The 13,768-nt window shown below is 44.9% G+C and overlaps 1 long non-coding RNA gene across 2 annotated transcripts; it reads right to left on the bottom strand.

Annotated features, from left to right (window-relative positions):
- Nucleotides 1-2,866: 2,866 nt before the first annotated feature.
- Nucleotides 2,867-10,305, bottom strand: LOC112571285. 2 transcript variants are annotated; one of them, XR_003100786.1, is made up of 4 exons: nt 10,106-10,305; nt 9,880-9,994; nt 9,634-9,741; nt 2,867-2,887 (listed from the first exon to the last, which is right to left on the bottom strand). It is a non-coding gene; the product is annotated as an uncharacterized LOC112571285 (long non-coding RNA). The 2 variants fall into 2 exon arrangements; XR_003100785.1 differs by having other exon boundaries at nt 9,880-10,305.
- Nucleotides 10,306-13,768: the final 3,463 nt, after the last annotated feature.

Below are 13,768 nucleotides of genomic sequence, written 5' to 3'. Positions count from 1 at the left end.
GTACTGGCCCTGTATGATACTGTCTTCAACGCAATCATGTCTCTTTCATGTTCTTCAGATAATAAATTACATATATTTATGGTACAGTCTGCTATCACGCTGTGGCTTTAAACAGCGCCAAACTAATGTGAATATATTTCATTCTTTTCATATATACATAATCAACGAGACATACCGATCTTGCTTTATTCATATGGGAGAAACTGCATGGGTGAAGATGGGGTGACGGAGTTTTTTTCAGATAAAGGGAGAAAACATCAAAAAACTAATTTAAATAAGGCTAAAAGAGTTCTTTCCCATGAATCCCACGGCACGCATTTCCAAACTTGATATATATCATCTATTCCATCAATCTTTCTTCTTTTTCTTGTCTTGACTGTTAAAAATTACACTGCTCGTGTAATAAAGTGATATTTCCTTTCTCATATTTTGTAACATTATTATTATTACAATTTTTGTGTAGCTCGCAAGAGAAAGACAATTAGAGAAATAGTTTGTACAATATTGTTTGGTTGTTGTGGGGTGGATCTCTATGCAATTAAGGAGAAAAATCTCTAAAATCTTATAAATAAAGCAAATCTGAGGGCCGGCATCTTTCTACCAGATCACCATAAAACTCTCTTGCTTATCTGCTTCTTTGTTTGTGTCTTTTTTTTCTTAATTTCTAAGTTCTTTTTTTTTCTCCTACCTCCATTCTTCTTTCTCTCTACTTTCTCGGTACTTCTTTCTCGGTACTTTCTTCTTCTTTTATCAAGAATAGTTGTATGGTTTATCACGAATGATGGCGTTGTGCAGAGGGAGAAGAAATGTATTTCTCTGTTCATGCATCACTTCGTTCGTCTGTTTAAACAAATGTCTGTATGCCAGCCTGCAGGTCCGTTCTTACCCCCGCGGGGCCCGAGGCATATAGGGTATGTGCGGGGCCCTTGACACCACGATCGCCACGGTTGTTATTTAATGAAATGTGCGGGGCCCTAGGCAGATGCCTCGTCTGCCTGCCCCTAAGCACGGCCCTGCCAGCCTGTATGAATTTTAAATCAACGAGACATACCGATCTTGCTTTATTCATATGGGAGAAACTGCATGGGTGAAGATGGTGTGACGGAGGTTTTTTCAGATAAAGGGAGAAAACATCAAAAAGCTAAATTAAATAAGGCGAAAAGAGTTATTTCCCATGAATTCCACGGCACGCATTACCAAACTTGATCACCACAAAAGCTTTCCTGCTTGCATGCTTTCTTCTTTCTTCCTTTCTCCACAATTTCTGTTATTTACAATCATTCATTTCTTTCTGTTAGCTCTTCTTCTATTTTAGTTCTTTCTCTCTCTCTCTGTAGCGTCCTATACGCGTTTCTTTCTTTTCGACTTCCATCGCTTTTGAGGTCAAGGTCACACGCCTACCTGGCTTTGTAATAAGTTTTTGTGCTGATTTCCGTTGAGGGTTTTTCTTAATGGATTATGTTTTGCATTATTGTGGATTTTTTTTACATGCAGTCTCCATTTGTCATGTGTAAAGTTTTCTTTATTATTTATGCGATGAATATCGCATTAATGGAGATTAATTCAAGGATTATTTTGTTCCCGCTTTATTTGGATTCCTCTCTTCTCTCTTTCGCCACTCATTATCACGACATGTTCTGTTCTGATCAAAGATTCTTTCTCTCATCGTTGGGCTCCGTTAATCGCACCTTTCCTTTCTCCGTCCTACGTACTTCTTTCCTTTCTTTATCTGTTTTCCTTGTTTTGTTTCCTTACTACTCGTTCTTTCTTCTTCTCTTCCTTCCTTCCCCTCTGTCTTCCTTAAACATGAGTACAGTGTAACCTTATAACTTCTGAAGAAACAACGCCTGGCACTGTGCGACAAAAGAGATTCCTTTTTCTGTTTGAAGTATAACTAAAGCAAAATGTAAATGAAAAATCGTTTGGAGAAAAATACAGCATTTAAAAAAAATCAAAGAGACAGACACAGAAATGATATAGAAACAGAGCCATAGATATAGAGAGAGAAACAGTCGGCAGGTTTAATCTTTTTTATTCCCCAGGAGCGACACGCCTATCAAGGGGAAAAACCTTCGGAATTTAATTTAAATAAACGGAGTTCTCTCCCATGAGCCTTAGAGACGGCGTCTTCCTCACTTCAATGCCAAGCTTTCTTTATATAGCTCAAATAATGTGTGTCGTGAATTATTTTTAATAATTTTAATTTCGAGGTCATTTTATGGCAGCAACTAAAAATGAATAGAGAGATGATTTTGAAGGGTCAACCACCATCTAAGTATTAAGGACTTTGAAATCACCATCTGACAGCACCCAATTACCTGCTCTCATTTTTTCAGGATGCCCATTTACTGAGAAATATTAGTAATATCACTTCAAAAATTGGGATTTCGGGCAAATGTCACTGCTCTGAACCATAACACTCCTATCAAAAAAGCGTTTAAAAATGATGTAACTTTAGTTATAATTGGGCCACAGAATGGTTTTGGTAGTAATGGATTCAGCTTGCCGAGCTCTTTGCTACAGCACTTCACAATGATATTCAAGTACGTTGTGTGATCTTTTGATTAATATTTATTAGCATAAAAATGACATATTTTAATCAACTGCAGCAGTGTCAGTCAAAAAACATGCACTGGCACCTATCACAGCTTACAAACTCTTTCAATAGTCTTGTAGTTGTGCCAGAGCATAAGCAGAGAAGACTGGTGATGAAAGGAAACAAGCCTTCTCTTTTCTATCTTCAATGCCCTTCTCTGGTCACAAATTGTTGGGACATCGTTCGTGATCCAGGGCTGTTTCTTCTTCCTTTTGTCGGCCTGACACTTCCTGAGCTGCTGACAGGGACACTTTTTTGATGTTACAGTCAGTGCGGTGAATTTACCTGCAACTTTATTAATTATTAAATTTGTTGTTCCACATTACTGTGCACAGAAGAAATTAAATTGAATGAACTAATTATGAGACTCACTTGCACACAGAGAAGGTGCTGCTCGCTGCAGGCATCATCACCCATTGTGAAGCACTGGAATTATTTTTTGTCCCTAATCGTTGCTGTCATTGAAACTCACTGGTTGATACCGAGTCAATTATTCCGTTTAGGATAAATCCGATAGACACTGGTTTTCTAAATAAGAAAGACTTAAAATATATGTGCATAAACACATAAAAATATATATATATATCATGTGTCTGCGTGTCTTCGTCACCGTGTGGACATTCTCTGGGCGGCTGGAGTTGTGTTCACTGTGACTGTGTCTGCTGACATTCGTTTATCGTTAAATTTTCTGAAACTTTCAGATATCTTTGCTACTTCAGTAGAGTGCATGCAAAATGTATTTATTTCGCACACTTTATTAAAATGTTATTAAAATGTTTCGTTTTAAGCTGTAAACGTTTCTACAGCCTTGTTAACATGTTTTAAACATTCATAAAACATTTCCAGGGTGTCTGGATCGGTCCTGTATGACACACCTGGCTTTACTACTTGACCCTTTGTTACACATCTTAAAGTTTTGTTAAAGCCATGCAGTCGTCTTCAACCCTGAACTTTATCTAACCTTAAATCCTTTATTAAAAGTAGGTCCCGAGTCCAGAAGGACGGTTCTGTCGCATGCACTAAGATGACATTCTTACCCTGCCCTGCCCTTAGGGTACATTACACAAGTAGGCCGCTGGGTTTTAGGTCTGAGACTCGCCAGGTGAGTGCATCAACGGCACCCAGAAGCATGGTTTTGACAGAGCCGACACGATCCCGCTCTTTGTTGGCGCGTTACCGTTACGACAGCCCGGGGCTTAGGGGGGCTTAGGTCTGACGGAGACCTTACCTACCTGCGCAGTTCGCCCCTGTGGGGTGCGAGGCGGGGCGGGGGAATGTTTTACGACAAGCGAGCAACTAAGGCTCAATCACGGCAAACGGGGTGGAGAGGGGGAGACCTACGAGGGTAGGGGGAAGGTGAGACTCCCCACCCCAAATAATCGAGTGTTTACAAGCGCACGCGTCTGAAAATCTTTCTTTACTGAAAAAGCTTTTTTACGCTGGGGTCAGCAACCCGGCTCTATTTGACTTTCGGGGAAGGAGAGTGGTGGGTGAAATGGGATGCGACCTGCCATCGAGGGGCTGACCAATGGGGTGTGAGGACGTAGCAGGGTGTCGGTCGCGTGGCACCACCCGTGGAACGAGCGGATTACGCATGTTACGATGTCAAGCTTTATGCACGCGCTCATGTGTCAGCCTCATGTTTATGCATATCGCTGTCAGCACGGCCACGTGACAAGAAGGGCCCTAGGAGCATGGGGTACCCTTTGGCACTATTTTCTCACATTATGCCTCGTAAACTTTACATTTGAGCTGGGGGCTTGGAGTGTGGGAGGTGGACGGGTGGATTTCTTTTATAGGAGAGGTGGGGGTAGGTAATGTATAGGAAATATAAAACCAAGGCATGCGAAGTTTCAAGACGCGAAAAACGAAGATGAGTGAAAAAGCATAAAGGTATAACATTCACTCAGACTGGGGGGTTACTCTTTCAAATTCGTTTCTTGACCTGGCCGGTTTTGTGTTTGAGATACTGGAAATTCTAAAGCATGGCAACAAAGCTTTGTTTCTCCAATTTCATTCGTTATGAAAGAGGTCTGGAGCTGAAATCTGATATTAATGTGATATTCATGTGATGTTAATTACATGTTTATTTCGCATCGGTTTATTCTTCTCCCGTTATCGTCTATCGTCGACGCTGCTTTTCGACACCTCCGGGTTGGTTGAATGACATCCCAGCTCACATTCTCCCACTTTAACCCGAATCTTCTCGGCCTTTTGTACGTCGTATGTCCTCAAATACCCTCTCCTATACCCTCTCCTATACCTTCTCCTATACCCTCTCACATTCATCTGTCCACCAGCTCTGTCTCTCGGTTTACCCATCCATTATCAGTCTGAGGTCTTGTCCACTGTACCCACCTTCTTGGGTTGTCATGGTCACGGCCGTCCTGTCCTGCTCTACCTGCTCTTTGATGGCTTCTCGTGTTGTGGTGTTGTCGCCAATTCATTAAACACCGAAGACATATGCTACTAACGCAAGGTGATTGGAAAACTTAACCGAGTGACCCCCGGGGACAGTTGCAAAGGCTGTTGGACTGAGGATACTTCTGACATATACAGTGTATACTCACAACTTTCCCCTGTGGGACCCCGGGGTATGCTTGCCTAGCAAGCATTGTAAGAATAGGGTCCCTGCCATCCAGCCAGGCATGTCGTAAGAGGCGACTAAGGTGGACACCTCACCTAGAGGTAAATTAGGTTGTGGTAGGGCTAACAACCCCACCATGTAAAAAAAAAGTATGTTACAGAAACTAAAACCAGAGAACTCGTCACAGATGGCGGAGGTAATGAAGCACACCAGGTGACTGGACTAATGACGGACGACAGCCAAACCCGAAAGGGAGCTGGCGCCCCGACAGTGGATTTACTGAAGCCGAGGCAAAAGTTGAGGGTGGGGTGCTGGAACGTCCAGACCTTGTACCAGACTGGCAGGATGCTCCAACTAGTCAAGGAGTTTGACAATTACAACTTGGACATCCTGGGAGTCAGTGAGGTCAGATGGACCGGCACGGGAAAGAGGAGACTAGCGTCAGGACATACCATCTTGTTCTCAGGAAGATCAGACGCTCAGCACTCTGAAGGAGTAGCTCTACTCCTCAACAAGAAAACGGAAAAGGCACTGCTGGAATGGAAGCCTTATGGACCTAGGCTTTTGAGAGCAAGATTCCATTCAAAGTACACCAAGCTGACAGTGCTAGCCTGCTATGCACCAACAAATGACTCTGAGACAGAAGACAAGGATGCTTTTTACGATCAGCTCCAAGCAGCCTCAGAGAGCGTTCCAGCCCATGATATGTTGCTCATCATCGGCGATCTGAATGCCAAGGTGGGAAGTGACAACACCTGCAGGGAGCATGTCATGGGCAAACATGGAATCGGAACCATCAATGACAACGGAGAGAGACTGGCAGACTTTTGTGAAGAAAACAACCTACTGATTGGTGGCACACTCTTCCCACACAAAGACATCCACAAGGCAACATGGACATCACCAGATGGGAGCACAAAGAACCAGATAGACCATGTCATCATCAACCGAAAATGGAGGAGCTCACTTCAAGATGTTAGAGCCTACAGAGGAGCAGACATTGCCAGTGACCACACTCTTGTGATAGCCACAGTTTCCCTGAAGCTGCGTCGATCACGAGGAGGCACGTCAGCAGAGAGTGGACTCCGGCAAACTAAAAAATCCAGCCACCGAAAGGGCCTTTGCTATGGAAGTAAAGAACAGGTTCCAAGCACTAGGAGACCAACAAGAGATGACCTTAGACGACTTCAATCGAGTCTTACAGGAATCAGGAGAGAAAATACTGGGCTTCCAACGGAAAAAGAAAGAACAGTGGATCAGAGAAGAGACATGGAAGAAGATAGAAGAGAGAAAGTCAGCCAAACAAAGAATCAACAGCACCAGATCTGAACGCCTGAAAGAACAACTCAGACAAAGATATGCAAAACTAAACAAAGAGGTAAAGAGGATGGCAAGAACCGACAAAAGAGACCACATAGAGAAACTGGCAGATGAAGCAGAAAATGCAGCAAGTAAAATGACCTGAAGACACTGTACAAGATAAACAAACAGCTAAACAACGGGTTTAAGAACAGTGATGTGCCAGTGAAAAGACGTGAACGGTAATGTCATCGAGGGAGAGGCAGAAAAAACTACAGCGCTGGAAGGAACATTTTGAGTCGGTTCTGAACAGACCAGATCCCCCTCAGCTTGCAGACATCCAGCCAGCAGCTATAGACCTTGACATCTGCACAGAACCACCAAGCCTGGAAGAAGTGTCAGCAGCAGTCAAGACAATGAAGAGCGGCAAAGCACCAGGGGCAGATGGAATAACAGCAGAGATGTTGAAAGCAGATATAGATGTGACAGCTCCCAAGCTGACTGAAATCTTCAAGCAAGTTTGGGAATCAGGGCAGCTCCCTGTTGCTTGGAAGACAGGGCTCATCTTCAAGTTACCCAAGAAAGGAGATCTTGGAGACTGCAATAATTGGAGGGGCATAACACTTCTTTCCCTCACCAGCAAGGTCTTCAGCAAGATTGTTTTGTCAAGACTGACGGCAACTCTTGAGAAAGACCTCCGACCACAGCAAGCAGGATTTCGTCCTGGGCGATCCTGCTCCGAACACATCTTCATTCTGCGACAGATTCTGGAGCAGAGCAACGAATGGAACACACCGCTGTACATCAATTTCATCGACCTGGAGAAGGCTTTTGACAGCATCCACCGCGAGTCCTTATGGAAGATCCTGAGGCATTACGGAGTCCTGCAAACTTGTTCAGGTCATTGCAATGCTGTACAGCGATTTCAAATCCCAGGTTGTCTGTGACACAGAGCTCACAGACCCCTTCAACGTCAGTACCGGGGTGAAGCAGGGCTGCATTCTATCGCCGTTCCTCTTCATCCTGGCCATGGACTGGATCATGAAGACTTCCACCGACAGTGAGAGGAGGGGGATAAGATGGACCATGACTATGACAGCAACAACAACGCTGGAAGACTTGGACTTTGCTGATGACATTGCCCTGCTGTCACACCGCCACCAAGACATGCATGAAAAAACAAAGGCCTTCTCAGAAACAGCTGGAAACCTTGGCTTGAAGGTCAGCACAAAGAAAACGAAAAGTATGAGAGTGAACGCCAGAGTCCAAGACAGCATCAAACTAAATGGAGAAGAGATTGAGGAAGTTGACAGTTTCACCTATCTTGGGTCCAAAATGTCAAACACCGGGGATGCGGAGGTGGAGATTCGAGCCCGACTGGCGAAAGCCAGCCAGGCCTTCGCCTCACTCAGGAGCACATGGAAGGCAAAAAACATCAGCCAGAAGATCAAACTGAGAATCTTCAAGTCAAATGTGATCAGCACCCTCCTTTACGGATCAGAATCCTGGAAGATGACCAAAACCATCAGTAACAAGCTTGACGTCTTCCAAAACAGATGCCTCAGGCGCATACTTAACATCTTTTGGCCAAATACCATCAGCAACGAAGAACTCCACCGAAGAACTGAAACCGAGTCCATCACCACGCAGGTTCAACGAAGGCGTTGGCGATGGATTGGACATGTGCTCCGCCAGCAGACAGCAGACCTTTCCAGAGTCGCCCTACGATGGACTCCAGACGGCCGAAGAAAACGAGGCCCGCCCAAAGGAAACTTGGAGAAGAACAGTGGAAAGGGAGATGAAAGGAAAGGGCTGGACATGGGGTCACCTGGAGCGTGTTTCAGCCGATCGACATCGGTGGCGGACTCTGGTTGAGGCCTTATGTGCAACCTGATGCACGAAGAGGAATAGATAGATAGATAGACTCACAACTTTACCCTCTGTTACCCACATTACTCTCTGTTACCACACTACCATCTGCTACCACATTAGTCTGTAGTTTGCTCCATGACTCTAGTCTGCACATTAGTCAGTCTGACCTGTATGGCTAGTTAGCATAGTAGTCATCCTCTTACTTGTGTGTTCTATGGCACGTTAGTTAGCCGTGAATCAGACTGTTGCTCTAGCAGCTAGTTACCAAACAACAACTCTAGTAGTTATTAAATTAGACTGTTTTTGCTTCCTTTCCTCTCTAGTAACTTTTTATGGATTCATTTTGCTCTGAACCAGACGGTGACTTTGTGAAAAGCTGTGTGTGAAATGCAGTAAGTGCTGTATGGTGCTTGCATTCATGCTCTTTTTGGAGATAGTGAGAGGTTTGATTCCCCAGTTGTGTGCACCGACTGTGAACAACTAACTATTGCTCTTCAAAACTGAAGTGGTTAGTACAGCAGTCCAGTTATTCCCCATCCTGAGGATCACAAACACAGGAGTGCACACACCAGATTGGTTTTGTTTGTTGTTTAGATGAACATCATCGCCAACTGATGAACTTTATTTTATTGTTGTCATTTTTATTTATTTGCTAAGTTTTAAGACACGTTAATACCGGGCATCAGTGACAAACGAAGATGAGTGAAAAAAAAACCAACAAACCATGAGAGTAGAAAATTTACCCAGGCTGCTCTTTCACATCCGTTTTTTTGACCTTCTCGATTTTTGTGTCTGTGATACTGAAAAGTCTAGAATATGTCAACAGAGCTTTGTATCTGTGGACAAAATAGTACCTTCGATGACAGGACTTGTCAAATAATTGTGAAAGGATGAAGGGCTTAACCTGTACTCCATACCCGTATGTACATACAACGGGCTGTAAAATACATCCTCCCGTCCTCGCCCACCCCATCCCCACTCCTCCCGTGTCTTTGTGCCTGCAAATATATCCAGGAAATGAGAGGCAAACATGTACTGCGCAGTATGCGGCAGCAATCAGTAGTCCTCCAAGGGATTCCGATGAAAAGCCAAACTATCACTGTCGCCGCTGCCACCACCACCATATCTACCTCCACAACCTCCACTACCACCACATCTACCTCCTCTTCTTCCTCCTCCTCCCACCACTACCACCACTACCAGCAAAAAATGACAACACCATAAAACCAGAAGCGGAGAAGGATGTCTTCGTTTTCAGCGAAGCATATCATTTAATTACCGGCCATGTCGTTGGAGCCAGGATTGCACAGGAGGTGAGGCGCAGTTCAGTGCAGGCCCCGCTACTCTCGTCGTCGGGTTGCACGCGCTGCAGACCATAACCATGGACCTAAAAAACACACATAAAAAGAATGAAAGAAAATACACACATACAAGAAAGTGGGAGGGGAGGACAAAGAAGAAATCAAGGGGAAGAGGGCAGGCAAACAGCGTGACGGCGACAATGTCCAGATGCTTCATAACCCACCTGTTGAAGCAGAAAGGTCACACGTGGATCTCCGTCTCAGGTGGCGTGTCGGCTCGTGCTTTGACGTGTCTCCAGCACGTGGCTCTTTCAGCTTGCGACAATGGCCACGAGGCCCCTGGAAAAAAAATGAATTACTTTAGAAAGGCGAGCTCCTGCTAAAAAAGCGTTCAACGTTCGTCACAGTCATAAATCTTCGCCATGGCCACACGAGCAGGGGGAAGACAACCTTTCAAAAATCCTTTCTTGGCGACACGAAATCTCGTGTGCCGGGTGCTGCTGATGATACCCGACACAAACGTCCTCCACAACGTCTTTCCCTCCTCCTTCTCCCTCGACACACACCGTCTTCTTCCCTCCCAGCTTCCTCCACTCACTGACTTCTCTCCCTCCTCCTCCTCTCCCCGACACGCCGAGGGTCAGGGAACGCTTCTCAACCTCAGGCTCGTGACCCACTGTTACCTAGCCTCGTAGACCATGCATGTAAAGTGATACCACTTAGCAACACAAAGCACGACAATTGGGTAGATTACCCAATAAGACAGTCAGTGACCTCCGCCTACAGTACGTGTGTGCGCGCGCGTGAACGCATTCTTGGATAAGCGAGGTGGGGCAGGAGACCCAATAACACAAACATGTTGAGTCATACTAGGTGGGGGAGACCACAGTAGCACTTGATTTTTATGTTGAATTTGAAATCACACACACACAGGATGAGCCCCCGTTGTGATGTGGAACTAAACACTCACACGAACACCCAGTCTCCAGAGTTTAAGGAGAGAGCAGACACCCAAATCGCTTCACTAACCCATCCTCGCTGTCAGTTTAAAGAAGGAAGAGCTTCATACTAATACTCTAATACTTTGTCTTACTGTTGTGTTATTTTTACTGTTTTAATAACAAAGGTTGCCATGTTTAGCGAACCTGTCTAGTTACCTGTCCCGTGTCTTCTGCCTTAGACCGAATGTGAAGTAACTCCGGCCCCGGTAAGAATGACCCAGGGTTGAGACAGGGACTTTACCACTGGCTACAACTGAGCAAACTCGGGTAGTGAACCGACTATTAATTTCCGCTAACTGACAGGCGAACTAACTCCTAATTCATGAGACTGCGAGTGCGAGGAGCCATAAAACTAACTGGCAGACCATATACGGTTAGGTCAAAGGGGAAGAGAGAAACCTCGAAGTAAAACAAGAACGCTATAAATAAAATAAAAAAGGAGACAGAGATGCAGAAAGTCACATTTATTCATTCCGAACAAAAGTTATTCCTCGATTATGTATTAGAAGATAAAACTTAACTTATTTTCATTCGGAAGCTAGACGCCAAATGGGGGAAAAAAAGACAAACGGTCCTTTTGGCTTTCAGTTGTTTCATGGTGACTGCTGCCCATAGAGTTCGGTCATCAGTTCAATGAAACATTATGTATCTAACAGTTCTGCACTGTCCAGGTTACCTGTAAGGTCCAGAAAAAGTCTGTCTTCACTTCGGTTGAAGTAAATCAGTCAAGATCTCCGCCATAGTTACCCTGTGTGGAGAAAGTTAAAGGGAGACCCACGATAAAATACCGGCTGGTAAAACGATTTGGGGAGGCCTACCCTGACTTCATGAGTAAGTGGTTTTAGCCACTTCCTCTCAATGGCCGATCTACCCAGCTCGGGTAGACCGGGTGGGTAAAGGTGCTTCATGAATACCAATAGTCCCTGCTGTAGATGGTATTTACTGCTGATGCGGGCGTGTGCATTAGTCTTAGAACAAGGAAATAGCGACCAGGGACAGGATGGTTATAATGAATTCTTTGTGAAATACAAGAATTCTTATGTTGTGGCGGCGGTGGCCATTTCAACCCACTTCCATTTACCTTTCTTCGGACCTCTGTGGAGCCATTGCCAACAACTGGTCGACTGACAAGAAAAAGAGCTCTGCGCCAAACGGGTATCGAACCAGCACACCTCTGGATTTGGATCCCAGTCCTCTAACCATTTGGTTATCTGCTTAGCCAACAATACGTGGAGCACGGTGCCGACAGGTTGTCGGTGCTTGTCTGTTCAGGAGGGTTAGGCTCGAGGCCTTCATTCCGCCCCGGCTAATGTAAACATACTTTTTTCTTGCCCATTATGTGTGTGTAAAATACTTCATCGACTTCACAGATATTATTAACTTCTCTCACTTTGATTGTTGCCTCGACGCAGAAGCAATAAGCGAAGCTGTGAGGTGGAGACTTTTGGTGGGTGGTGGTGGTGGTAAATCACATTATCTCCCCTGTTACTGCGCAGGATGAAGTGCGAAAGTTATTTACTCAGCGGGAAGATGACACTAATGCTGCTCTGTATTCAGTAACAGCTTTTGAGAACCCTTGAGACGAGGGCTGGTAGACGCAGAGGTACAAATTGTAGCTCTTTGTCAAAAGAAAACAAGAAGCATTCAATGGAGCTGAGCAGAGTTCAGCTTGACGCGTGTGTCTGAAAAAGTTTGACGGGATCAAGATACAATGATCGTTTGGGATTAGAAATATAAACCCTAGACACACACACACTTCCCTGACTATCTGAACTACTCTTCCCCTACATCCCAGCCAGACAACTCCGCTCCTCGTCTGCTGACCGTCTGCTAACTCTTCCTGTCACCAAAACAACAACATGTGGTCACAGGATTTCTAGTTATTGTGCAGCAAAAGCCACTGATTCCTTTAATGTGCACTAAAAACAACCACTTCTTAAACATTATTCCAAACAACAGTCCACACAATGCTAGTCCATCTTCAAACTACCCAATTCCTCTTTGTTTTCTGTTTGTCTCTTACTAGTCATCAGTTCTGTTGTTTATCCTTCCGTCCTTTCTATGTTGTCTGTACCTCAAGCGTTAAGAGCACGGCGGTTACGAGCCTCAGTACAGGCTAAATAAATCACAAGGTTATCATATTATATACATATACATATTTAAACGTGTATCTACAAAGCTGTAAAACGATTAGTCAAATTGTGCATCTGTCTATGAACTATTGCCAGTGTCTTTCATGTTCGCTTTATTCTCTGGACTGGAGGCTAGTGTTGGACCAGACGGCGGGATGACTGGTCAGATGCCCGTGGGACGCAGGCTGCCAACTAAACAACACTTGGTGAAGTGTCCGGCGACAGATAATTTTACTGTGGTTGGTCTGTAAGGCTGGAGCAGACAGTTGCTAGTCTGGCACCACAGCACCATCCTGACAGCAACAGCATCCCTCATACACCAGCGAGCGATGGTTCCTAGCCAAGCAGTAGAGTTGTCACTGGGTACTGGAGACCTCATGTCTGTGATATTCCGGGTGCAAACACCTTCCAGGGATCACTGACCGTTTGTCTAAGGGTGCGCTGTTCCTGGAGCACCGTCTACACCGGGGAAGCGAACTCTGGCCAAGACAACCGCAGGGACTCGAAAGTCAAGAAATCTGAGAGCTTTTTATAGCAACATTATATTAAGTGAATCGTAATAATGACATACATTTTAATGGAAAGCAGGAAGCATCTATTTGGGGCTAGACAGAACGCATGACAGAACACATACGAATACATGACAGACACGTATGCGTCTTGTCAGTTGTCCCACCCGACCTGTGCTGGGGTGACTCAGAGGACGGCCAGTGTCATGAAGGCTGCAAAAGTGTGAACACATTGTGGCGAAACTACAACTTGACAACATAGTAGACTGAGTTGTAAGCTGATAATTCTGCATGGCCCGCGAATGACTCACAAATATGTAGATGGCCCCTGAAAAAGGATCTCCACCCCTGAAGGACCGCAGGCTTCTTTTCGTCTTTATCCTCTCCGTGGCTTGGCGCCGGTGTCGTGAGGCTTCAAAACATGTGGAAGTATAGTTACATTTGTCCCTTGATTTTCAATGGCTTTCATGT

This window comes from Pomacea canaliculata, linkage group LG8, assembly GCF_003073045.1.
Source record: "Pomacea canaliculata isolate SZHN2017 linkage group LG8, ASM307304v1, whole genome shotgun sequence".
NCBI classification, from domain to species: Eukaryota; Metazoa; Mollusca; class Gastropoda; order Architaenioglossa; family Ampullariidae; genus Pomacea; species Pomacea canaliculata.
The sequence above is the reverse complement of the archived record's forward strand: the minus strand, read 5'-3'. Positions and strand labels throughout refer to the sequence as shown.